The sequence below is a fragment of the Sorex fumeus genome, unplaced genomic scaffold (assembly GCF_029834395.1).
Source record: "Sorex fumeus unplaced genomic scaffold, SorFum_2.1 ptg000098l, whole genome shotgun sequence".
Classification (NCBI taxonomy): Eukaryota; Metazoa; Chordata; class Mammalia; order Eulipotyphla; family Soricidae; genus Sorex; species Sorex fumeus.
In genome coordinates this window covers 78286985-78311952 of record NW_026606155.1, presented here as the reverse complement: position 1 = coordinate 78311952, position 24968 = coordinate 78286985, and the positions used below count along the sequence as shown (strand labels likewise).

The 24968-nt window shown below is 45.4% G+C and overlaps 1 protein-coding gene and 1 non-coding gene across 3 annotated transcripts in view; both read left to right on the top strand.

Moving 5' to 3' along the window:
* SCG5 (secretogranin V) overlaps positions 1-24968 on the top strand; it is a 73147-nt gene that overhangs the window by 13666 nt on the left and 34513 nt on the right. The window lies entirely within an intron of this gene.
* Positions 16463-16565, top strand: LOC130042153 (U6 spliceosomal RNA). Its single transcript, XR_008795127.1, has one exon. It is a non-coding gene; the product is annotated as a U6 spliceosomal RNA (small nuclear RNA).

Here is a 24968-nt window from a genome sequence, read left to right as displayed (position 1 = left end):
AGTCCTGGCTCAGATGAGCCATCCTGGGCCCTTGGCAAATCTCTCAAGTCCTGTGAAGTTCTTTTCCTAATCTGAAAATGGAGATAATTCATCCAGGCTCTCTGAAGCCATGAATGCCATTGTTTGGGGCACCCATAGGTGTTACATGAATGAAAGCATATTCTCGGCTGGAGCCATAGCATAGCAGGTAGGGAGTTTGCCTTGCACGCGGCAGATCTGGGTTCAATTCCCAGTATCCCATATGGTCCCCCGAGCACTGCCAGGAGTAATTCCTTAGTGCATGAGCCAGGAGTAATCCCTATGCATCGCTGGGTGTGACCCCCAAAAAAAGAGAAAAGAAAAAGAAGAGAAGAGAAGAGAAGAGAAGAGAAGAGAAGAGAAGAGAAAAGAAAGCATATTTCCAGGGGTGTTCTTGCCCACAGTCCACCATGGGCACAATGTCCAGCACAAATAGCTGCAGTGCTGGAAGTTGGACACATGCATCGTGGCCTGTTCCCGGTGTCCTTCTTCTAGGCCTGACCTGGGAAAACTGACCCCTAGAGTGACACGCTGAAGTCTGCAGCATCCAGCCCGCTCTATCCAGCCCTCACAGCTGTGGGAAGAGTGCTGCTCTCACTGACTGAGGAGTTAGGAGCTTGGGACTGGGGTGAGGGGGAAGCTTCCTGGAAAACTGCAACCTTTTCCAGCTCAGCCATTGCCCTGTCCGACTGCTTGCCCTGGCAGCTGTGCAGATGGTTTTGCCGGGAAGTAGGTCATCGCAGCATCTTTCAGGACAAGCCGACAAGGCAAGAGCAAAGCAGGAGCATGTGGATGGAGGCCCATGGTGTGGGTGAGCCAGGATGGGTCTTAGCACTCCAGTGCCACCTGATGCCCCGCTGGCCTCATATCCTGGGGCCCGAGATCCTCACCTTGTCCCAGAGATATGCATCCAGCAAAGCACCATCTCACGGGCTGAAGAGATAGGTTCGTGGGTAGGGCCTTGTTACCTTGTAGACAGCCAACAGGGGTTCAATCCCCAAAACAGTCTATGGACGCTACCAGGGGTGATCCCTGAGCACAGAATCAGGAGTAAGCCTTGAACATCACTGGCAGTGTTCCACCTCCCCCACCTCCCCACAAATCTCACTGTTCTGTTTGTTTACTCAGCAAGGTGAATTATTGTGTGTTAGCATCAGAGTGGATAGATGGTAAAGCGCAGAGCAGAGAGACATGGAGAGCAATTTCATGGAAAAGCAGGTGTGGAGTAATACCGCTTTCTGCCTTTTCTCTCCTTTCTGGCATCAGTAGGAGTCAGACACAGCAGCCGCCAGTCAGAGAGGGGTCTGGGAGTGAGTGGCTCATGGGGCTGGGAACCAGCACTGGGCACCATGTGGTCCCTCCAGCACTGCCAGGAACGCAGAGCCAGGAGAGCTCCCCGAGCACTCAGAGGTGTAGCCCCAACCCATTCCCTCTAATAAATTAAAAAATAATAATAAGGTTGAGTATATTCATATGAATGTGGGGGAGTGGGGAAGTTACAAAAAAAATCTGAAAAAAAGTAAGATCAAGAGGTTGAGCTGTGGGGCTGGAGCAATAGCACAGTGGGTAGGGCATTGGCTTTGCACACGACCAACCCGGGTTCGATTCCCAGCATCCCAGATGGTTCCCGGAGCACCGCAAGGAGTAATTCCTGAGTGCAGAGCTAGGAGTAACCCTTGAGCATTGCTGGGTGTGACCCAAAAGGTAAAGGTAAAGGCCCTCCCGTTGATCATCGATTTGCTCGAGCAGGCCCAGTAACGTCTCCATTGGAGACTTTGTTGTTGTTGTGTCTGGCATATCGAATACTCTCGGTAGCTTGCCGGGCTCTCCGAGAGGGGCGGAGGAATCGAACTCGGGTCGACCATGTTGGCCGCGTGTAAGGCGAACGTCCTACCCGCTGTGCTATCGCTCCAGCCCTATAGCCATACCACCCTGAACGCGCCCAATCTCGACCCAAAAAGCAAAAAAAAAAAAAAAAAAAAGGTTGAGCTGTCTTTTCACATACAGCTCATTCATAAGCAACACGGGGTGGGGGTGGGGGTGGGGGTGGGAACACACACTGACCTCCCAGTGGCATGGCACAAGCCCTTTCCTCTTACTGGAACCTGAAGCCCTCTTGAATGATGCAGTGGAGGTGGGGGGTGGGGGTGGGGTCAAGGTGATGGAACAGGTCATCAGTATGACAAAGGGGCCTGCACTCATTTATGGAATATAAAATATCATAATATCAGACTGACACCCAAGGACAGTAGATGCAAGGGCCAGGAAGATTGCTCCATATTTGGAAGCCTGCCTCATGAGCTGGGGGAGAAGGCAGCTGGAATAGAGAAGGGATCACTAAGGCAATGATGGTTGGAGGAATCATTCGGGATGGGAGATGTGTGCTGAAAGTAGATAAAGGACCAAACGTGATGGCCTCTCAGTATCTCTATTACAAACCATAATGCCCCAAAGTAGAGAGAGAAGAAGAGGGAAATTGTCTTCCTTAGAGGCAAGGACAGGGATAGAATGGTGGGGGGGGGGAGGGGATACTGGGATATTGGTGGTGGAAAATGTGCACTGGTGGAGGGATGGGCTTTTGATCATTGTACGACTGAAACTCAAACATAAAAGTTTTGTAACTATCTGACAGCGATTCAATTAAAGAAAAAAGAATGACAAAGGGGTAGTATGGGGGCCAGTCACCTTATAGGGTGCTGAGGATGGGGTGGGTTGGCTGCTGCAAGGCAAGTGCTTTATCCTCTGTACCATCACTTCAGCCTCTTAAGGCATATTTTATTTATTTTTTGGGGAAGGGGTCTCAATGGGCAGTGCTCAGTGCTTACTCCTGACTTTATGCTCAGGGATTACTCCTGGCAAGGCTCATGACCAGGGATCAAACCCTGGTCAGCCGCATGCAAGGCTGGCATGTTGATCACTGCACTATTGCTCTGTCCCCGTAAGGGATATTTTAATAGGTGCAATGAAAAGGTAAGAAAGAAGTCATTTTTCTCAATTTTACATTCTAAAAAGAATTCAAATGTGAACAATTGTTTTCTTTACTTAAATGTGACTCAAACAGAAGTTAACTATTATTATTAATATTATTTTGGGTTTGGGGCCACACTCTGCTGTGCTCAGGGCTTACTCCTGGCTCTGTGCTCAGGGGTGACTCCTGGCTGGGCTCAGGAGACCTTTTTACAGTTCTGGGGATTGAACCAGGAGGGTGACTGCATGCAAGGCAAATACTTCAACCCTGGACTGTCTCTCTGCCCTCTGAACTAGTATTTATTTTATACATACATACAGGACACTAAGAGTCTTGCTTGCTGTTTTGTCCTTGGAGTTCTCTGTCATGATTCCTTACCTCATGGGCAAACTGAGGTGCTGAGTGGCGGGCAGTCGGCCCAGAACTGACCAGCTGAGAGGGACAGGGTCTGGATTCAAAGCTAGGGCTTTCACTTTCAGCACTACTGACACTGGCTAGAGAATTCTGGGTTCTGCAGGCCAGACTTCTGCCTTCGAGATGCCAGTAGCACCCTCCCCCACCGTCAGCTCTCCAGACATGGTCAGCTGTCCTCGGAGTGTAAACTTTTGTCCCATGCCTCAGGGAGAACCTTTGCTCTGCAAGTTAAATTTTTCCTGCCACTACAGAGGCTGGTGGGCGGTTCAGTGCTTGGGCTCCATGATTCAATGCTGCTTGCCTCTCCCTTAGTCTGCCCTCCCCAAATCCCCCCCTGCATATAGTGCAGGGCACACCCAGGCCAGCTGTATGGTGCTGGGGGCTCCAGAACTACACCAGGCTAGGCTCAGGGAATACGATGCAGGGAATCAGAACCCGAGTAGGTCTCATGTACCCTAACCACTGCGCTATCTCCCAGTCCCTAAGATAATATGTTAACTACTTTTCTCTGGATTTTTATCCTGAAAATAGCAAGAACAGCCCTATGTTCTCAAAAACTCTAGTATTTCCAATTACTGCTTTATCACTATCACTATCACTATCATCCCATTGGTTGTCGAATTACTTGAATGGGCACCAGTAATGTGTCTATTCTTCCCATCCCTGAGATTTTAGCAGCCTCTTCTTAATCATCTTTTCCCAACCATTAGAGGCTCTTTTGGGGTCAGGGGAATGAGACCTATTGTCGTTACTGTATTTGGCATATTGAATACACCACAGAGAGCTTGCCAGACTCTGCCCGTGCAGGTGGGATACTCTTGGTAGCTTGCCGGGCTCTCTAAGAGGCATAAATGGGTAGGAAGTGTCTTATAATGTGTCGTGAGGCCACTTTACGGCCACGTGGTCCAGAAATTGGCCTGGAGCGTGGTCGTGGTTGGGCAGTGGAGGTCGGCTGCTGGCGCTGGATCCTTTGGGGTAGGGAGGACTCTCACCCACCCCACAGCCTGGTACAGAGTCCGGTGGCATGATTCTGAGAGCCTCCTTTTATACTCCTGTCTGGGAGGAGCATCCTGAGTTCTGGAGGGTGGCTGATGAGAAGATTATCTGGTACTGGCAGGGTGTGGCTTATGGGTGCGATCCCTGAGTCGCCGGAGACTGGGGGATACAGGCAGAGGATCTCTGTTCCGGGTCCCATTGAGTCCAGAGTCCAAGGTCACAAAATTTCTCATTATCTGGGTGCTGTGAGACTTCATTCTCGCGTGAGCCTCCGCCTGAGTGTCCAGAAAGTGGCCTAGAGCATAGTAGTGGTTAGGCAGTGGAGGTTGGCTGCTGGAGCTGGGTCCCTTGGGGTGGGGAGGACCCTCACCCACCCCAGAGCCTGATGCGGAGTCCCTACTGCATTATATAGTCTTTTATATGGTTTTATTTATTTATTTATTTATTTATTTATTCATTTATTTTTTGCCACAGTTCAGTTCAGCATTTTTCAAACACTGGACTTTTAAGAGGACTTCCAATTTATCATCATCATAAATGTGGCTTCAACAAACATATTTGCACATAAATCTTTGTTTAGCATCCTTGTAAGTTCTCTCTGGCATTTATGTCTGAGAAAAGGCAAACTGAGCCATCTCTGCATATAGCTTTTTGGCTATTTCCTACCTGTGCTCACTTTATTTTTGGGACATGTCAGGCCAGTACAATGATTCTTGCTCCCTCTATGTGCAGGCATCCTGTTTCACTTGTTGACTCTGAGTATTACTTCTCCTTCCCCCTTTTGTTTTTTGGGGGGCCCATATCTGGCAGTGCACAGGGCTTACTCCTGACTCTGTACCTATGGATCATTCCTTGTGGGACTCAGGGGCCTATACCTGGCATTGGATCCAGGTTAGTTGCATGCAAGGCAAGTGCCATCCTTGCAGAAATAAATATTCAGTAAACTACATAATAAGTGTTACTTTTTTTTTATTTTATTTTTTTTTATTTATTGAATCACCTTGGGAAAGGTTACAAAGCTTTCAGGTTTAGGTCTCAGTCATGCAAATATCAAACACATTTCCCTTTACCAATACTTTTTTTTTACCATGAAGAACCCCAATAAAACCCCACCCCCCACCCCTCCCAGTCCCTGTGGGGCAGATGAATTCTAGTTAACACTCTATCTGCTTTGATTAGATTCATTGTTTCAATAAAAGATTCACCACTATTATTTAGAGTTTACCGCCCCCCCCAAATCAGACATGCTGAAAAAGCATTGTGACGTGATTTGCTTTCTACAGCTGGGTTCAAGAATTAAATGTTGGTTTTGGATTTCTGCTATTTTACTTATTGACCCTGGAAGTATTTATACTGAAAGTCAGATAGTTCAGAAATTGGTTTCTGTGCTCTGGAGTCGTGGCCGTGCTGGAGAGCCGCTAGTGGGGGGCAACTGGTGGCCTCGGTAGGGCATGAAGGGCGGACCGAAACGCCCCCTTCCCATGAGGTTTTAGTCGCCCCCACTCCCCCGGCTCATACCTGCTGTCCACAAGGCTCCCATGCGGCCGCCATCTTTCTTTCCAGAGAGGAGAGGGCGACTGGGGCAACACCCTTTCCCCTCCGGACAGACATGATGGCCTGGATTAACGCATAGTCCTTTCACTTTTCTGCTCCAAGCTGCCGGGTTCTGCATTAAGTCCCTGTGCTTCTGGGGCTGTGGCCGTGCTGGAGAGCCGCTCGCGGGGGGCAACTGGTGGCCTCGGTAGGGCGTGAAGGACGGACTGGAACGCCCCCCTTCCCATGAGGTTTTAGTCGCCCCCGCTCCCCCGGCTCATGCCTGCTGTCCACAAGGCTCCCATGTGGCCGCCATCTTTCTTTCCAGAGAGGAGAGGGCGAATGGGGCAACACCCTTTCCCCTCCAGCAGATTTGATGGCCTGGATTAACGCATAGTCCGTTCACTTTTCTGCTCCAAGCTGTTGGGTTCTGCATTAAATCCTTGTGTTTCTGGGGCTGTGGCCGTGCTGTAGAGCCGCTCATGGGGGGCAACTGGTGGCCTCGGTAGGGCGTGAAGGACGGACCGGAACGCCCCCCTTCCCATGAGGTTTTAGTCGCCCCTGCTCCCCCGGCTCATGCCTGCTATCCACAAGGCTCCCATGTGGCCGCCATCTTTCTTTCCAGAGAGGAGAGGGCGTAGTGTTACTTATTTTTAACTTCACAAGCACAAAATGGCATCTCATTGCCTTACTTTGTATTTATTCATTAACCCCACATGAACCCCAAATTACCATTTTCCCATTGATTATATAGGATATTTGCTTTTTTAAATATTTTATCTCTGAAATATCTATGAGAAATATTGCTTCTTTATTAGATCTAATTGTGTCTAATCATTTTCAGACATTCTTTAAGCTTGTTAGTATCAATAAAGGTAGAAACTGGGAGGGCGGAAAGTGTGGGGCAGAAATTGGGAAAAAATATGGTAGAGAATTGCCTCCACTAGAGTGAATTGAGCCCTGAGGTTAGAAGAAAAGAGGGGAGTGTATTTTAAAAGCCTGTGGAACCTGGTGGAACGGGTAGAAAGTATCGGTCAGGAATTTCCTCTGATGGCCACTAGGTGGTGGTATGAGCCTAGGACAAATCGTTGATCTGGGAGGGGTAGAATGAGAATTAACACGTGGTTATAAGGTGGGTGATTGGAGGCTGAGTGTCCATACACCACCAAACGTTCACTAACTGCACTTTTGATTATGAGTTGTCATGGTGTGTGTGTGTGGGGGGGGGGGGGGAGCGATGGGTATTAGGCCTGGGTTTTAAATATAAGGGTTTTTTTTTAAATTAAGACACTATATTTATTGCTTATAGCTGAGTTTCAGCACACAAGGTTCCAACACCAACCCTACCACCAGTGTCAACTACCCTCCACCAGTATTCCCAATTTCCCTCCCACACACCAGCCTGTCTCCTTGATTAGCATTTTTTTTCTTTTTTGGCGATGCACATTCGGCGATGCACAGGGGTTACTCCTGGCTCATGTGCTCAAGAATTACTCCTGGGGGTGCTGGGGAACCATATGGGATGCCGGGAATCGAACTCGGGTCAGCCACATGCAAGGCAAACGCCCTACCCGCCGTGTTATTGCTTCAGCCCCTGATTAGCATATTTTGAAGTTTAGTGTTTGAACTTGGGTAGGGCGTTTGCCTTGCACACAACCAACCTGGGTTCGATTCCTCTCTTCCTCTAGGAGAGCCTGGCAAGCTACCAAGAGTATTCCGCCTGCACAGTAGAGCCTGGCAAGCTCTCCGTGGAGTATTCGATATACAAAAAAAAAAAAACAGTAACAAGTCTCACAATGGAGACATGACTGGTGCCCACTCGAGCAAGTAGATGAACAACAGGAGGACAGTGTTACAGTGCTACTTTGGATTTCATGCTTTCAGTGTGTTGGTTCTGTGGTACAGTTGTAGAGATCTCAACTCTTTGTCAAGGAGGTGTTGCAACCCCTGCCCGGTTACCTCCTGTCTATCTCTTCTTACTGTCTTCTCCCCAACACTGGCCCCTGGTTTCTTCCTTTTCTAGTCTTAGTTCAATAATCTAGAGACCAGATAACCTTGGCATTCCCCCTTTGAATTCTTAGATTCTCTTGTCCGGTTATTCTATATGCACAGGTCAGTGAGATCATCCAATATTTTTCTTTCTTCTTCTGACTTACTTCACTCAACGTGATACCCTCCAGTTTCATCCAAGTTGCAGCAAATTGCATGATATAAATTCAATTTTAGCTTCCTTGAAGCTGCGTAGTATTCCACTGTGTACATATACCACACCTTCAATGGTTGTTGGACACTGAGGTTTACGTTGTTGGACACTGAGGCTGATTCCATATACTACCTATAGTGCTGCTATGAATACTGATGTGCATGTTTGTCCTTTTTTTTCTTTTTGGGTCAACCTGGCAGTGCACATTGGTTACTCCTGGCTCTACACTCAGGAATTACTCCTGGTGGTTCTTTGGGGATGATATGAGAGGTTAGGAATCGAACTCAGCTTGGCCGCATGCAAGGCAAACGCTCTATCCCCTGTGCTATCACTTCAGCCCTACACGTGTCCTTTTAAATGAATGTTTTGTGTCCTGGGGGTAGATATCAAAAAATCCTATGACAGCTCTATTTCTACTTTTCTGAGAAATCTCTATACTGTTTTCTATAAGGGTTGAGCCAGACAACATTCCCGTCATCAGTTGATAGAAGTTCTCCTTTCACCACATGCACCAATACAGTGTTTTCAGATTTTTTCACCTGTACCACTCTTTCTGGTATATCTCATTATCATCTTGATCTAAATTTCCCGGATAATAAGTGATGATGAACATTTTTTCCCCTATTGGCCATTCATTCATCTATCTTCTTCAGAGAACTGTCTGTTCATATCTTCTCCCATTTTTTAAAAAATAGGATTTTTGGTTCTCTTGTTGATGACCTTTGTGAGATCTTTATATCTTTGGTAGTAAGCCATTTCCTGATATGTTGGGTGCAAATATTTTCTCCAATTCAGTTGAATATCTTTTAGTTTTAGCTCGTGTTTCTTTTGCCATGCAGAAACTCTTTAATTTGAAATAGTATTATTTGCTTATTTTTATTTCTGTTGCCTTTGCCGATGGAATCATATCATTGAAAACAACTTTGAAATCCAAATCCTGATGCGTTCTGCTAATATTTTTCTCAAAAGATTTTTTGGATTCTGGTTTTACTTTAAAGTCTTCGATCCACTTTGAATTGACTTCTGTGTAAGGCCTGAGATATGAATCCAGTTTCTTTCTTTTTTTTTAACATGAGGTTTCTTATTCTGTTTTTTCAATACCATTTGTTGAAGAGGCTATCTTTACTTCACTTTATATATCCAGATCCTTTGTTGAAATCAGTTGACCATAAATTGAGGATTTGTATTTGGGATTTGGGTTCTTGCTTCTAACCCACTGGTCAGTGTCTATCCTTATTCCAGTACCATGCAATTTTGATTATTGTTTGAAAGTTCCATATATAAACCAAATTACTTCAATAAACATTTTTTTTGGTTTTTGGGTCACACCTGGAGATGTTCAGGGGTTAGTTCTGGCTCTGCACTCAGGAATTACTCCTGGCAGTGCTCAGGGGACCATATGGGATGCTGGGATTCGAACCCCAGTTGGCCATGTGCAAGGCAAACGCCCTACCGCTGTGCTATCGCTCCAGCCTCTCAATAAACATTTTAAGTTAAAAAATAAAAACATAGATAAAATGAAATAAGTAAAATAATAGTTTTTAGTATATTTATCACATAATGATCAATTGTAAAGATCTTTATCACCCTGAGAGAAACTCATTCCCCCGGTCACCACACATACATACACACACACACACACACACACACATACACACACACACATCATCCTTGGCTATTCTCCTATTCTCTCCTCCCTGCCCCTCCTCTGCTTTCCCAGATCCTGGCCAACACTGTCCTACTTGCTGTCCCTGTACTTGTATCTGTTCTGAGCACTTCAAATAATTGGAATCATACAATAGCTGGTCTTTCAGGATAATCTGTTTTCTGACTTATTTCTTGCCCAACCTGCAGTGCCTCAGTTTACTCCGTGGCAAGAGGCATCAAGACAGCTTCTAGTGAAACAGCAGTTCCAGGACTGCTAAATCAGAAGAAACTATCAAATTAGTGATTCCCCCCGCCCCCGCATTGTCTAGAAGGTGGGGGATCTGGGTGGAGGAGGCCCCAGTCCCAATCTGAGCAGGCTTGGAGATCTACGCACCGGTTCCCGCACACCTGGGTTCCTCTGCAGGTTCCTTCATGCGTGAAGCTCGTCTGGAAGGTTACACCCACCAACTGCTCCCAGCGCCGTGTAATCCCATCAACGGCCAAGACCCAGAGACTATAAAACCCTGCTCCTGGAAGCAAATGCGGCTGCGTGACATCTTATTATCTAGGTCTTACTCTGGTGAACCTGGCAGGCTACCAAAAGTATCCTGCCCACACGGCAGAGTCTGGGAAACTCCCCATGGTGTATTCAATATGCCAAAAACCAGAAACAATGATGGGTCTCATTCTCCTGGCCCTGAAAGAGCCTAGAATGTGGCACTTTTTAAAATCTCAGGGAGAACAGATGACTGGTTAAAGAAACTTTGGTACATTTACACAATGGAGTACTATGTAGCTGTTAGAAAAGACGAAGTCATGAAATTTACATACAAGTGGTACTACATGGAAAGTATCATGTTAAGCGAAATGACTCAGAAAGAGAGGGATAAACATAGAAAGATTGCATTTATCTGGGGAACATAAAGTAAGAAAAATAGGAGACTAACACCCAAGAATGGCCAAGATTAGTACCAGGAATTTTACTCCATATCTTGGAGGCCTACCACACATGCTAGGGGAAAAGGGAGCTCAGATAGAGAAGGGAACACCAAATAAAGGGTGTTGGGAGGATCCTCCCAGGATGGGAGAAGCATGCTGAAAGTAGACTATAGATGAAGCATGATTGTCACCCATTGCCTCTTTTGCAAACCACAACACCCAATAAAAGAGAGAGAACAAAAGGAAATGCCCTGCCACAGAGGCAGGGTGGGATGGGAGGGATACTGGGATCTGTGGTGGTGGGAAATGGGCACTGGTGGAGGGATGGGTATTTGATCATTGTATAACTGAAACCCAAGCACAAAAATTTTTAAGTCTACAACTGTACCTCATAATGTCTCACTAATAAAAATTTAAAAAAAAATCTCAGGGCTAGGACGAAGGAGACGTTACCGGGGCCTGCTCAATGCAATCAATGACCAACAGGATGACAGTGATACAGTGACAGCCCTGAGCATCACAATCAGATGGGCATCAAATAGCACAGTACTGGAACAAGGATAAACTCTGACCAGTGGGTTAGAAGCAAGAACCCAAATACAAATCTTCAAAATTATGGTCAGCTGATTTTCAGTAAGGGAGCCTGGGACATAAAGTGGAGAAAGATAGCCTCTTCGACAAATGGTGTTGGGAAAACTGAATAAGCAACCAGGAATGAAAGATTCTTTGCCCTTAGTGTCTCTGGGAAATTACTTTATAATATATATATATATATATATATATATATAATATATATAATAAATTCTGGGGAGTCAGGATGCCCTGGGATTTTTTTTTCTTGTTTGCATCCCCTAAGTAGTTCTAATGCTCATCAAACTGTCAGTACTGACTGCCTCATCGTGGAGAGGAGGAAACCTGCGTTTGAATGAAGGTTTGAAGTCACAGAAGAAGGGGGCCTTCCCCAGGAGACAGGTCCTGCCAGCTGCAGCTGCAAATCTGGGATTTTTGTGGGATAGGAGCTGAGTCCTTATCATAATCTGTGCCAATGTGCTGGAACCCTGGTTCATGCCAGAGTTCTCTCTCTGAAAAAAAGATAACAAAGATGACAAGGATGACAGGTTCTCTTTGATGTGCGTAGTTAGACACCTAATCCAGTGACATGAGCCTTAATCCCTACCCAGATGGCAACTAGGCTACAGCAGAAAGGACTCTTAGAGTTCCAAGACTGAAGTTCTCCAGGATGCCTCTCTGAATGCCCATGGGACTGCTGGGAGCAGCTGGGGACTGTGTATGTGATTTGGGGCACAGGCACCCTGGAGGGAACTGGGGTCCCAGGACAAGTCTGTGGAGAAGAACTTGTTCATCTGCCTCATTTCATCAGAGAAAACGATGAGATGAAGTTCCTCGCTGAAGGTTGTGCACCAGTGGTGAAGCCAGCACTAGAGGACGTCAGATCTGTACCTTCTCATTCCACCCTCCCTAAATTCTCCCCCCACTTCTCCGTGGGGTCTGAGGTAGCATATTCTGTTATCTTTCATTTTCAGAAACGAGGGATACCCGGGCCTAAGGTGTCTATAGTTAAGAGCAAATTGATTTATATTTGCTTTAGAAAAGCAGGAATGAATATTAGCACAGACAAAGTTTCCAAGATGATGTTTCTCATTGGCATTTCAGAACAGCCCAGAGCAGACTCAAGTTTTGGGAATCCTGGAACTTTTTTTTTTTTTTTTTGCTTTTTTTGCTTTTTTTTTTTTTTGCTTTTTGGGTCACACCCAGCAACACACAGGGGTTACTCCTAACTCATGCACTCAGGAATTACTCCTGGCAGTGCTCAGGGGACTGTATGGGATGCTGCGAATCGAACCCTGGTCAGCTGCATGCAAGGCAAATACCCTACCCGCTGTGCTATCGCTCCAGCCTCAGACGCCTGAATTCTATGCAGTTTGAAGGACCTCTTTAGGAAAAATAGTACAAAATTATGTCCAGGACTTTGGAAGGGGTCTATGTGAATAACACTTGCTTTCTCCAAATTGCTGTACTTTTAACCACCAGAAATAGTAATAACAAGAGTCCAGTCACATGCGTCCTTGAAGATTCTTTCATTGGTAGAAATAACACATATCCTTGGTGAGAAACTTTTGTCACCGCCAGTCTTTCAAAATGAAGGCCATTCAGTCTACAAACATGCATTGGGGATCTGTTCTATGTGCAGAATGCTGAAGTTAAGGGAGAGGTAAGGAAGCTACAATTTTACTGATGGGGCGAGGTTCAAAGGGAGAATAAATACTGACTCTTCACTTTCTTTCTGACTGTGGTTCGGGACAGCTAAGAGCCTTCAGTTCGGGTCTTCTGTCTTCCTTCTTCTGTTAAACAAGGAATGGATATCGACTTGAGTAAAACCCTATGATTTTCTGAAGAAAAAATTTTCTTTTCATTTTTTTGTAGGCAGGGAGGAGGGTCAGAGAATGGGTTGGTGAAGTTGATGGTCAGTGGTGCTCAGAAGCTATTCCTGTATCTGTTCTTTAGTAACTCCTGGCAGTGCTCAGAGGAGCAGATATTGTGCTGGGGATTAAACCGGGATTGGCCAAAGGAGCCACATGCAATCCTTACCTCCTCTACTACTTCTTCAACCCCAAGGTAAAAAATCTTTTCAAGGTTTAGAATGACCTTAAAGGCCAGAGAGATGGCACAGAGAGTAAGGCACCTGCCTTTAGATGATCTTGGTGTCAGTACTGGACAGCTCGGGTCCATGGCAGAGGGTGGACATGGCTGCAAAAATGCAAGTGCAGTGCTGTGGTCCAAGCTCCGAGTAAGGAAGTCCTGGCCCATCCCTTTGCTGTACCACCTTGTCGTTGGTTAAAGGAGACGACAAGTAATGCCAGTCTGAGGAACTCAGGATGAGGCTGTCACAAATTAAGATGGTCCTTGTGAGCTTTGGTAAGGATTCTGATAAATATAAAGTGTCTTTCATCTCACAGTGCATGAGTTGCATATTTCAAGATCCTGGACAGCAGTTATCTCGCTGCCTTAAATTTGAAGTTGCCTTCTCTGTAAAAACAGGGTGATGACAAACATACCACCTCATAACCGCTAATTTCTTTCCCCATACATTGGGGCCCATGGCCTAGAATGGAACAAACAGGGTGAGAGACTGTCTGAGTTCATCATGTCGACCAAGACCATCCATGGTAACTCACAGTTCCAGAAGGTCAAATCTAAACATTGGACATGGGAGTCTCCTGGTGGACGGTTCCACAATGAAATAGACCACATCATATTCAGTCGATGGTTTTGCCTGACCGATGTCGCTGTTGTCCCAAAATTCCAAATGGGATTGGACTACCGTCTCCTTTGTGCAAAATTCTACTTCACTAGCGGGGAGAAAGGGCTGCAAAGCTTAAGAAGAGAACTCCCAGAACGACCACCAACTGGGAGCTCTTTGGCACTATTGCTGCAACATGGGAAGACGCTGTGGTTGACAACATAGATGAGGAATACGACCGACTGATTCAGCATCTCCATGATTGTGTGAGGAATGCCAAGAGAGAGATAGCCACAAAAAGATGCCTGTCTTCGAAAACTCTTGAGCTTATTCGCCAACGTGGTTTGGCGCATGCCTCAGGCAACTGCAAGCGAATGTCCAAGCTCGCAAAGCAGTGCAGAGATGCGATCAAGGACAACCTCAAAGAGAGAAGAGCAGAAGTGCTGGTAGATGTGGCAGAAGCCGGCAAAGTATTTGTAACGTCCGCCTGTACTTTGCCAACTACAAGACCAAGATGATTGCCCTCCAACATCCTGATGGATCTATCACATCTTCCAGAATGGCAATGGAGAAGATTATTCATGACTTCTACTCGGATCTCTTCGATAACCATGTCCACCTGCCCACATACAAAATTCCACAGGATGGATATGTCATTCCCAATGTTCTTCCTTCCAAAATCTGACACGCCATTTTGTCAATAAAGAAACGAACAGCACCCGGCCCAGACAGGGTCAGACCTGAACACCTGAAGAACCTGCCGCCAGTATTCATCAATACCCTGGCTCAGCTCTTCACACGCTACCTGTCTGAATGCAAGGTTCCGTCCCAATGGAAAACCAGCAAGACTGTACTACGCTACAAGAAGGGAGACATTCACAACATTGGCAACTATCGCCCAATCTGCCTATTGTCTGTCATCTACAAGCTGTTCACTCAAGTCATCCTGAACAGGATTGGCAGAACACTAGATGAAGGACAACCATGTGAGCAAGCCGGGTTCCACAAAGGATTCAGCACCATCGACCATATCCACATGATAACCAAGCTCACTGAGGTTTCTTGGGAGTTCAAGATGCCGCTCTGTCTAGCGTTCATTGATTTAAAGAAGGCCTTTGATTCTGTTGAGATGGAAGCGGTCACTGAAGCCCTAGCCAATCAGGGCATTCAAACTCAATACATCTGGATCCTCTGTGAGCTGTATTACGGATTCACTACCAGGATCTCACCATTCTACAAAGAAGTAATCATCGATGTCAAGAGAAGGGTTCAGCAGGGTGATATCATTTCACCAAAACTCTTCAGTACCACCCTCGAGAACATCATGCGACAACTGGAATGGGAAGACAGGGAGTGAAGATAGATGGTCGGCAACTATACCACCTCTGCTTTGCTGATGACATTGTTCTAATAACATCAAACATTAGCCAAGTGGCACAAATGCTGGCCGACTTCGACCGTGAGTGTGGAAAAGTCAGACTACAGCTAAATCTTATGAAGACAATGTTTATGAGAAACAGCCTCATTCCTGACGCTCCATTCACTCTCAACGGAACGACCATCTCTGAATGCAACTGTTATGTGTACCTAGGTCGTGAAGTCAACATGATGAATGACCTGGCACCTGAGTTGCGCAGGAGGAAGAGAGTGGCTTGGAAAGCCTTCAAGAGCGTCAAAGAAATAGCTAAGAGGATGAAAAACCTCTGGCTCTGGGCACATCTCTTTGATTCCACTGTTCTTCCTGCATTAATATATGCCTCAGAGACCTGGACCCTATGCAAACAGGATCGGGTCTCCCAACGAGGAATCGAAAAAGCTATGCTTGGACTATCACATTTCACTCAAATGAGAGAAAGAATCCAAGTTCCAACCTCCATCGACGATCAAGAATTGGGGAAGCTGTCTCGTTTGCCAAGGCGTCAAAAATCAGATGGGCTGGACACATAATGAGATTTGGAGACTACTGCTGGACTAGAGTCGTTACTGACTGGATTCCACAGAACATCAAAAGACCATGTGGCCGCCCACCTACCAGATGCTCAGACTTCTTCATCAAGATCCTGAATGATCGGTTTGAGGCTCCTCGTGTTCCTAGAACAAACAGACGCCATTGGGCTACACTAGCACGTGACAGGGACAAATGCAGACATTACTGGCGCCCGCTCGAGCAAATCAACAATTAACGGGAAGTCAAGTGATCAAGTGATACATTCTGGTGTCAGTAAACAGTAAACAGAGGGAGCGGAGTGGTCAGAGGGTGAGAATAGAGGTAACTGGCAACTGGAGAGGCAGGAGATAACCACCACAAGCCAGCATGTTGATGGTTTCAGCATCCCTAGGGTGGTGTGATAGTACCCAGAAATGATCCTCCCAGAGTTCCTTTACCAGAATCTACGTAACAGCAGGCAGGCTGCTCACATTTTTTTCACGAACTGCTGGAATATGCATTTGCATTATACAAGGTTTAAGATGAATATCGATTTTGCTTCGGCAGCACATATACTAAAATTGGAACGATACAGAGAAGATTAGCATGGCCCCTGCACAAGGATGACACGCAAATTCGTGAAGCATTAAAAATTTGGGCTGGAGCGATAGCACAGAGGTAGGGCATTTGCTTTGCACGCAGCCAACATGGCCGACCCGAGTTCGATTCCTCCGCCCCTCCCGGAGAGCCCAGCAAGCTACCGAGAGTATTCGATATGCCAGACACAGTAACAACGAAGTCTCCAATGGAGACGTTACTGGGCCCGCTCAAGCAAATCGATGAACAACGGGAGGGCCTTTATCTTTATCTTATCTTAAGTTGAATGTCTCTGAATTTGACGAACAGCCATTTAGTATGTTACAGCAATAGCCAGGACTAGATTCCCTTGGTGTTGTTCAGAAAAGCACATTATTTGTCTATAACAGATATGCAAACTTTCTAATGACAATGACCTTGACTGCTTTCCAACTCAGAGGTTTGTTTTTTCCATATTTTAATGGTTTATACAAGATTTCAAGAAGGAAAACTTAAAAATTTTAATTGAAACCATATCCTAAATATCATTCTGCTCTTCTGCTATTTGCTTATTTTTTTTCCCCCTAAGGATTGATTTGTTAAGAGTTTTGGAATGACCGGGTAAGAACTTTTGAGAATGTTTGAAATCCATGATTCAAAACAGGAAGGGGCATGGAGTGACGGAGCTGGGCATGACATCAGCAACAAGCAGCTCCGCACGATTCTACTTCCTGAACTCCAAGGAACTCTTGTAAACGTTCCCAGGGTTTTAATGCTCCCATGTTTTGGAATACTCCAGAAAGCTCATTTCTAAAACAGTAAACTTTCCAAGAAAAAAAAGAAAATGAGGGGCCCTGGAGGTGTTTCAGTGGTTGAAAGCATCCAGGGCAAATGTGAGCATGAGTTCAACTCATGCACCTCCACATAGGCAGAGAGGCTTCAGCGTGGGATCTGGGTGACACCAACAGCTCCATCATTTCTCCCACCAATGGTAAGGGTCATTCTGATAACTCATAAGCAGGATTTGGTTTTACCAAGAAAGGATTACTGTATTACTGTATCACTGTCATCACGTTGTTTATTGATTTACTCGAGCAGGCTCCAGTAATGTTTCCATTCATCCCAACCTTGAGATTTTAGCAGCCTCTCCTTAGTCGTCTTTCCCAATGATTGGAGGCTCTTTCAGGGTCAAGAAAGGATAGGAATATATAATCCTATAGCTCTGATTGTCTAACCCTCACAGGAATTCAACTAAATTAAAGATACTGGTTAAAATGTATATGTCAGAGCTGGAGTGATAGGACAGTGGGTAAGCCTTGATATAAATGCAACTGACCTGGATTTGATCCCTGGCACCACCAGGGATTTGGTCCCCTAAACCCCTAAACACCACCAGAAGTAAGCCCTGAGCATCACTGGGGTGTGGCCCCCAAATAAAAAAAACTCACCCCCCAAAATCCCCACGAAACAAAAGGGACATAACAAAAACAGACTCCGCTAAACCAGTTCTAGCCCTACATTTGTCTCTATCTTTGTATTCTACTTCTCAGAAAGTGATAGACAATAAGTCCTGTATTTTTTAATACAAGAGCGAACTTGGTACATTTAAATAATAAACACCATTGGCTAAAGAAGTGTTACCAAAGTAGAAGGAAAATAAATGCTCAAAATATGTACAGAGAAAAAAAATATGTACAGAGATGATTCAGGCTCCCTTTGCCATTCTAAATTCCTTCAGTGGTATCAGGCACATTTGAGGAAAAAGTGATCCAGGTAAATAACTGCACTTTTAATTCATTCCAAGACAGTGCAGTGATGTGAGACTGAAGGAACTTGGGAGATGGGAGTGGGGGAAGGGAGGTGAAGGAATATGGTAGAAGGAGGCATAACCATTAAAATGTCATTTTGTCATTTTGGTTTTGCTTTTTGGCTTTTTGATTTGGGAGGCCACATTTGGTGGTACTCAGGACTTACTCCTGGCTCTGAAGTTGATTTGTCCTTGACACATGACTGTTGTGAATGGTGATGGTAAGTATAAATTCATCACTATATCTTAAAGGCATTTTGAAGAAAAGGTATCAGGAAGAGAAGAATATAAATTACCTTGGCAGTCATCTTGCACTGTCATTGTCACTGTCCTCCTGCTGTTCATTGATTTTTCTCGAGCGGGCCCAGTAACATTGTGAGACTTGTTACTGTGTTTGGCATATCGAATACATCATGGGTCGCTTGCCAGGCTTTGCCGTGTGGGCGAGATCCTCTTGGTAGCTTGCCGGGCTCTCCAAGAGTGGTAGAGGAATTGAACTCGGGTAGGCCATGTTGGCTGCATCTGCAAATGCCCTACCCACTGTGCTATCACTCAAGCCGTCATCTTGCACATTGATTACAAATTGAAACAATAATAATTGAAATATATTTGGATATGCAATATATATTATTTCATATCATTTCTCTCTCTTCCTCTCTCTCTCTCCCTCCCTCTTTCTTTCTCTCCCACACCTGACTGTGCTGAGTGCTATTCCTGTCTTTGTGCTCAGGAGTGCCTCCTGGCAGTGCTTAGAGGACCAGAGGTTGGGCGGGGTGGTCATGTACAAGCCAAGCACTTTTCCCTCTGATCTATCTCTTCATCCCCCTCACTTCTCTCTCTCTCTCTTTTTGCTTTGTAAGGTGTTACTACTAGACAATTTAAAATTATGCAGATGTCTGGGATTATGTATCTATTAAAAGCATTTATCTGCACTATTTCAAATAGAAACTGAATTTACAAAGGTCAGCATTTTATCTCAGTCACTGTCACTGTCATTGTCCTCCCATTGTTCATCGATTTGCTCAAGCGGGCCCAATAACATTGTGAGACTTGTTACTGTCTTTGACACATTGAATACTTCAGGGGAAGCTTGCCAAGCTTTGCTGTGTGAGCGAGATACTCTCGGTAGCTTGCCGGGCTCTCCGAGAGTGGCAGAGGAATCGAACTTGGATCGGCCAGGTCGGCCGCATGCAAGGCAAACGCCCTACCCACTGTGCTATCGCTCCAGCCCCGTATCTCAGTAGTTCTGGTTAAATTTTTTTATTGGCAGAGTCAAACAAACCAATCTCAGATACCACCAGCTTTTGGCAAAAATGCATCTGGACTGCATTAAACTACAGCACCATGCCACCTCAGGAGGGAAGGGGTGTTTGTCCCTTCACCTTTTCCCCCTGGTAGCAGCGGTGTGGTGTCCACCATCTTTCAGAGCCTAATGACAGCCAGGTACGAGACTGCAGTGACGAGGCACACAGGGCCTCATGTGATGGGGCATAGAACTGGCCCCTCTCTCCCCGCTGACAAGGCTTTGAGGTGCCTCCCACGAACACCTCCTCTGGCTCCTGAATGACCATGATCCCAGAGGCACACAAACCAATCTCAGAACCCAGCAGCTTTTGGCAGTAATCCCTCCAGACTTATTACTAAAATATCAGAATTCCAAAATCGCAGCCATGCAACATCATATGCTCTTTATAATCAGCAATAGAAAACAAATTATCTAATGATGTCTTTTTGGCAGATCTGATTGTTGGGGAAAATTCCAAATAATAATGGTGGGTCTTTTCTTGGGTCACACACAGCAATGCACAGGGGTTATTCCTGGCTTATGCACTCAGGAATTACTCCTGGCAGTGCTCAGGGGACATATGGGATGCTGGGAATCGAACCCGGGTCAGCCACATGCAAGGCAAATGCCCTACCTGCTGTGCTGTCGCTCCAGCCCCAATGGTGGGTCTTTTGTCGTAATATTGAATGTGATCAACATAGATAGAGAGAATATAGTGGAAATCTGCCACACAGGCAGGGGGAGGGGTGGGAGGGGGTATACTGGGGTTCTTGGTGATGGAAAATGTGCACTGGTGAAGGAATGGGTGTTTGGTCAGTGTATGACCAACCAAGACTTAAACTGAAAGGCTTTGTGGCTGTTCTCACGGTGATTCAATAAATAAAAAAAATTTAAAAAAATTTTTTTGATTGGGGAATTAGAAGTCATTTTTAAAATTTGCATTGACTTTAAAAGTCACTTTAACATATAAGCCTGGATATACTTTATTTATGTGAGTTATATTTTCTTAACTCATTATCATTTGTAGGTAAGAAAGGTAGCCCTTTTGGGGGGTCAGGTGAGGCACACCTGGCAATGTTCAGGGTTTATTGCTGGCTCTTCACTCAGGAATCACTTCTGGTGGGCTTGGGGGAATAATCTGGGATTCTGGAAGTCAAACCCAGGTTGATAGCACAGTCTTACATGATGTACTATAGCTCTGACCCCAGATAATCCTTTTTAAATTTAAAAAATTTTGCTGTGCTGTGCTGGAGCGATAGCACAGTGAGTAGGGCTTTTGCCTTGCACATGGCCAACCCAGGTTTGATTCCCAGCATCCCATATGGTTCCCCGAGCATCGCCAGGAGTAATTCCTGAGTGCATAAGCCAGGAATAACTCCTGTGCATTGCTGGGTGTGACCCCCCAAAAGAAAATCAATCAAACAAACAAAAAATACTTGCTTGTTTAGAAAACTCCTGACTTTATGCTCAGGAATCACTCTCAGCAATGCTCAAGAGACAATATGAGGTGCCAAGGATCAAACCCTGGCAAATGCCCTATCTGCTGTACTATCACTCTGCCCCAAGGTAGCCCTTTCTAAAAGTATATGTATTTTATTATGTGTGAAATATTTCAAGAACCTTTACATTTCCCCCTCATTCCCTTCCCTTTGTTACTGCTTTTGTCATTGATGCAGTCTGGGGGGTCTCACACTTAGTTGCAAGGTAGGTACTCTGTAATTGAATCACAGGCCCAGACCCCAAAGGGACCCAATTTTAGGCATAGAAGAAACATGAGAATTATAAGTTCAGGGACCAGTGAGAATTATAAGTTCAGGGACCAGTGAGTGCCTCTTCTGAGTCTGTATTCCTGAATGTTTCTCTTCCAGACTCTGGATGTAGGTTACTGAGCATTTTTTACACAAGCTTTTGGACCAACCAACCACCTGTTCCTCCTCCAATATGCCACTAGATTTTGACTAGTCACTCTCAAGAGTGCCCTGAATGCTTTTGTTTGTTCGTTTGGGGGCCACACCCAGCAATGCTCAGAGGTTACTCCTTTCTCAGTACTCAGGAATCACTCCTAGAGGTGTTTGGGGGACCATATGGGGTGCCGAGGATCAAAACCCTGTTAGCTGCATGCAAGGTAAGTGCCCTACCTGCTGTCCTATTGCTCCAGCTTCTGAATGCCTTTATTGTATCTTTCTGTAGGGTTACTCCCAGTGATACTCAGAGTCCACCAGGAGCACCACCGGCAGGGGGCAAAATAGCAGTTTGTGCTCCCAGTAATCCAATATCAGGGCCTCATCTGTGCTAGGTCTGTGCTCTGCATGATACTTACATAAAATTTACCATCTTAACCATGGGGTTGTTCAATTTGGCCACACACTCCTTGCTGTGAACTTGGCTTTATTCCTGATAACTCATGTTTTCATGATGCTAGAAGGAGGAAGTTGGGGATATTAGTGGAAGCCAGGAATGCAGGTCAGAAAATCTATGGTATGGGTCTACAGAGGAAACCTCACCCCCAACACATCTCCCAACTGCCCTCCTATCCCAAGGTGGAAGGAGGTTATAGAAAAGAGAGGAAAGAGAGAAGGGCTAGAATAGCCTAGACAATCCTTGGCAGGCAATGTCTAGGCTAGAAAGGGCAGCTCACTCCTTCACAGTAGTTGGGGATGGGAGAAAGAGAAGAAAGGAATTGATAATGAAAGGACTAATAATGATGTATAATAGCAAGTGAGAATATTCTTTGCCATATCCCAGAAGGTCTTCCTTGACGCTGAGCCAGTTGCTTTGTCCTAAGCTAGAATCACGTTGAGGGGACTGTCATTAAAAGCATTGCATTTCCACACTATATACCTCAGTTCTGCACCATTGCCAGTGAAAAATCTCAGAAAAGAGTCTCTTAAACCCAAGACAGACAGCTGACAGGGGAGGCCTGTCTAGCATGTTGCCAGGCCCTGCCATCTCCCATCCAGAGCAGACCCACAGAGACCCACTACCTCTTTGTTTGCAGTGCCAGGAATTGAATGGGAACACTCCCACCTGCAGGCTGTCTGCTAGCACTTCTGGTCCCTCCGCAGCCAAGGTTCCTTGTGACTGGCTTCCTCTATCCAGCTCAGGTTGACTGGGGAAGTAGCCGTTGAAATACCAGACCAGGTGAGACCATTGTTAGCCTCTCTTGGTGCCCATTGCACTTTTCAGCTCACTCAGGCCCGCTGCAGGAAATTTGTCTTGTGGAATGCTCAATCACGCATGATGAACCTCCTAGCTGGTAACTTGGCTCTTGCTCCTGGTTTCCTGCTTTAGTACCAGGTCTTTGTCCTTCCTCTCAGCAGGCAGCTGACCCAGTGCAGGGGCACAGGAGACCCATCTTGGTGGTTCTTGGGGCATCCTGGGGATATCAGGAATAAAACCCGAGTTCTCTGCAGTTCAGGCATATGCTTCAATCCTTTCAACTCTCTCCCAGGCCCTAAGTCACTAATTGAAAATGAACATCCCAGAAGTTCTCTAAGGGGCAAACATATTATACATGATTAGAATTCCCCATGTGCCTTCATGCTCATCATATTGTGACTTGAAACTTCCTTAAAGGAGTGTTGTACAGGATACTCGTATCTTTGAGAACACGCTGAGTTCCCAGCTATGGACAGAGTATTCCATGTATAAGTGATGTTTGAGAAAGAAAGTTTCAGATGAGAGTGCTAAAGAATTGGGCCCAGGGACAGAGAGATGGGAGTACAGGGATAAAGTGCTTACCCTACAAGTAAGCACTGAGCGCTGCTAGTTGTGTTCCAAACACACACACACACACACACACACACACACACACACACACACAAATTGAACACAGATGGACTCCAGAAAGATCAGGTGCTAAAGTTCATATTTAACTTCTTTACCTCCTATCCATGTCCTCATCTAATCCTAGCCTCCATCACAATTTTATTGTTAGGTCCTATTTTCATTTCAACAATATTTAATTCCCCAATTTATGCTGTATCTGCTCTCCCAATAATGTCATTACAGTATGAATTAAGACTAAAGGTTTTGAAGTACTCAATGTAGGCATTAACCTTTGCACAGAAACATACTTGGCTTCCAAGTAGATTGTTGAATTATAACTTTATTTCAAGGGCTGGAGAGATAGTACAGTGGGTGACGCACTTGCCTTGCCCATGGCTGATCCAGATTCAATCCCAGATGCCCATAGGACCCCTGAGCATTACCAGAAGTGATTCCTGAGTGCAGAGCCAAGCATAGCCCCTGATCATCGCTGGGTGTGGCCCCAAAACAAAAACAAACAAGCAACAACAACAACAACAAAAATTTCATTTCACACAACAAATACAAGGTATAAGGAAGAGGCTAGAAAGTGTGGCTGCAAACTGCTTATTAAAACTATTTTCCCCTAAAGCCCACAAAAATCACAGCTAACTTCAACATACTTTATTTTCAAATTAATGTATTTAGTTTATTTGAGGTGGGTAGCGTGTGTGTGTGTGTGTGTTTGTGTGTGTGTATGTGTGTGTGTGTGTGTGTGTGTGTGTAAGTACTGGGGAAGGGTGGGGCTGCAGGAAAATTAGTTAAATTCACGAATACAATTTGAACTTTTGCAAATGAGTAAACAGCCAAAACAAACACCACTTGGGAAAAAAATACACATTTTCTCCTTTTGAAAAGCAAGCAGTGCCTAAGCAAAATACCTTAAAAGTGAACTAAAAAGCCTTCCTAAAATAAACAACTCTGCTTGTGATCCTAAATTGGGACCATATGTAGATGTGAAAGCTACAAATGCAAGGACGCTCGCAGTTCTTGCCTTCACTGTTCAGCTGTTTGCGTGTTTCCCATCCATGACGATAATGTTGCCTTGGGTTCCAAGGAACTGGAGTGTTTTTGATCCTAATATGAGGGAGAAATCAGAGGGAGAAAAGAAAAGGAATGAAAATAATTGCCTTTCAAGACAAAATATCTGAAAAATGCATTTCATTTTCCTTATCGGCCATAAGGCTGAATTCTGTTGAGTCTCCTCTCCATGTACAGGCAAGATGGTGCCAGGGATGTGCCAGGTGCCAACCCCACTAATGATGCAGACTGTATGGGAAAGTCCCTGAATGACCAAGCTCTCGTTCTGAGCACTAGGATCCCTCTAGCTAACCACAGACTGGACCAGACCCCCGCCCTGCAGCAAATCAATGAATAAGCCAATTCAGCACAGATAGAATCATTCCTTTGTTTTTCTCAATTACCCAAGGCTGTGTGCTTTGGGGTCACTTGTCCTGGGTGAAGAGAATAAGGATGTTGCAACATAAGCCCTCACTATGATAAACAGCTTAGACCAAATTTCGTTATGAGGGAGGAGAGTGGAGGACATCTCCTCCCAGTTCTAGGCATAAATGATCAGGCCCATG